Below are 3,254 nucleotides of genomic sequence, written 5' to 3'. Positions count from 1 at the left end.
AATTTCTGCTGTAATGTACATGGGATGTGCAGTGATGTGCCGGGTAACTTCCTGTGAAACAAATTGTTTGCAGAATTAACGTTGTCGACTGTCAGGGTCATGGCATTGAAGTGGTGGCAGTTGTAACTGTTGTAAGTCAAAAATGCATACAATACATACACGCGCGGGACGCGTCTTGACGATAGTTTAGTATAGGGGGGTGGTCTTGCGGTTGTTTCTATGAAATGACGGGACGTTTCACCGCGGTCAAGCAGTTACGTGCACTGTCATGGCCATTCTAGCCTAGACCCTATTTCTTCGCTTTGGCCTCCGTGCCTCCGACCGGAGGCCTGGAGGCTAAAGCGAAGAAATGGGGTCTAGGCTATGGCCATTCAGCCTAGTGTCTAGCAGAGGTCCATGCATTGTCTTGTTCAATCACATAGAATGTGTTCAGGGAGAGCCTTTCTTTACGTTTGAAGGGCAAGGAGGAAGTGCATGTTTTTGATATGTACTTGCAGTTGTATGTGACAAATATATACCATTCTGCTGTGGTAAATATACATTTAACTCATAAATGCTTAACAACGATAACAATTCTCCCATACAAAAATTAAAATAACAAATGAGAAATACCCTAAACCAACACTATTATTTACAATAAGTATCTGAAGAAAACGAAATCCGTGCAAATGATAGAGAACCCCATTTAACAAACTCCCCCACATCAAAACCAATTTGATCAATATTTAAGCAATAATGCACCCCTCCCGGCCCATAGTGGACGAAAGCAAACTTTGCACGACATAATGTACGAGGCGAAGCCGAGTACATTATGGAGTGCAAAGTTTGCTTGAGTCCATTATGTGCCGGGAGGGTGTGCATTATTGCTATTATTTTATAGTTTTGGCAATGCCAGTGAATTTGTAGTTGCAGAAAACGAATAAAAAGGGAAATTTAAACTGAGTTTGAAGCCAGTGAGCGACTCTGTACACATTACATGCACTCCACACTGCACTGCACTGAACACGCAAGTTCAGCACAAAAAACGACCAACACTTTCACGATTCAATTTTGAATTGAAAAACGATGTATTTCGAAGGAAATGAAAAGGAACTGTATCCCTACCGTCTATATCAAACTTGAAACATCACCTTTAAATATCATGCCATTCAAAAAGCCGACAAGGTGAAATGCCAGAGATGAAGAAAACGGAATGTTCATGCATCGACATCAGCATGATCAGCGAGCTGCATGGTATCAGCTGATCAATACGATCATTATTATGTCGCTAGTAGTACAGCATTCATTGCAAACGATATCAACAGAGTTCAACATTGTTATTCAAATGTTTATATTTCAATAATAATGGTGTCTATAAATTTAATTTTCGATGGCTTCTTGAGAAGAGCTATTTTATTTCGGCGAACGAGAAAACTTGACGTAAACGGGTGCTTGAAAGGTACACTTGACAAACATACTGGAGGGTTTCCGTACCGTCGCGATATCGAGAACAAGGCAAGGTAAAATCACAGACATGGAGAAAAAAACGATGAATGAAAGTTGTCTCCGATTACAGTCAGTGCATCAGAATTAGGTGGCCGAGATGTTAGATCAACGGAGAGTCCACGGTCGTCATGATTGTTGGTAGTAGCTGACCTTGGACAGAGACTTTGAATGGCTCCGTAGTAATTTCCGTAGACACTTCCGGTCAAGGTTGATGACAGCAAGCTGCCGTTGTTTGCCCGTTTACGGCTGGTTCGAGTAGCCTTTCACGCTTGCATAGTTTACATGGCCACTGACATACATAATATGCCATGTGTCAAACCAAGTATCGTCTAGGAGTTTGCAAACGTACTGAGTTCTGTTTCACCTATACGGCAACGAAGCGAACCATGTTGTAAACAAACGTAGTAGTACAACCAGCGTATCGGACGGGGACTGCATGCTGAGCGCCAGCCCGACAGACGACAAGTGCATGCGTGAGGACTCAAAAAAATGTGATAAATCGTACAGTAAGACATTATTATCAATATTGTGCACCATTATCAAGATTGATAGTTTTGTGTATTACATGGTTTATCCGATTCTTTCCCTCTGAAATGCGCAGTCCTTTTTTCGTTTTCAAAAAAAAAACTGCTCGCTGTGGGGCGGCAATGCTGAATAATGGAATACATTATCAGTAATAATGTATGGATATGACGTCACAAAATTCACTGGTATTGACAAAGCTATAATATAATACAGTATATGTGCAAGTCCGGGCTCACACAGAAGATCAAGGACTCGGAAAAGTATTGCCTGTCAAGATAGGCATTCAATTAGTCTATAACCACAACTTACATGAATGTATACCAGACAATACAAAGAAAATGGTGCAGGTTATTTTGGGTTTACCACCTAATACAACGAGCGAAGCAATAGTTGGTGAATGTGGTAGATTACCAATTTTTGTGTCTTCTTTGAAAAGATGTGTAAAATTTTGGTTAAGATTAATTGAGTTACCACGTTCAAGATTACCACATCAAGCGTATGTATGCTTTATCGACTTGATTTATTAGGTAGACATAACTGGGTTTCTTCTTTAAAACATATTTTGTACTCGTATGGTCTTGCTTTTGTTTGGTTTGGCGCAGGAAGTTGGAAACAAGGAAAGATTTTTGAGCGAATTCGAACTCAGAGTAAAAGACGTTTGTAAACAACGATGGAGTGGAAATATTATCAAAAAATGCGTACGTATATAGGGTTTAAAGTGCTATTGAACCAGAAAAATATTTAATTTTAAATTTGAATTTTAAAATTCGCCAAACAATCGCTTGTTTCCGATGTTCTGCCTTCCTTTAAATATAGAAAAGGGCAGACATGATGGGATTATCTCAACTGAAAGGTTTTGCGAAGTGTGCAATTCTGGTAAAGTTGAAGACGAATTTCATTTTCTGCTGGAATGCCCTGCGTATCATGAGTTTAGGTCAATTTATATACCTGAAGATATTTCATTCATCCAAACCTTTGTAAGTTTCAGCAGTTATTACGCTCTCGTGATGAGAGAACTATACGTAAATTGGGCATCTTTCTTTTAAAGGCTTGCCAAATTCGAAAAGATTTTCTTTGTAATTTAAATGTCAACAATCCTGTGTGAGAAATTTCAAATTGTATCTAATTAATTCACTTTAAATTAATAACTTCTGTTTGATATGTAAATTTTGACTTGTAACTCCTTTGCATATGGTCGGAGGCCTTATAATGCAATAAAATACTTCAAATACCAGACCATATTT

Source organism: Ptychodera flava, chromosome 6 (assembly GCF_041260155.1).
Source record: "Ptychodera flava strain L36383 chromosome 6, AS_Pfla_20210202, whole genome shotgun sequence".
Classification (NCBI taxonomy): Eukaryota; Metazoa; Hemichordata; class Enteropneusta; family Ptychoderidae; genus Ptychodera; species Ptychodera flava.
The sequence above is the reverse complement of the archived record's forward strand: the minus strand, read 5'-3'. Positions refer to the sequence as shown.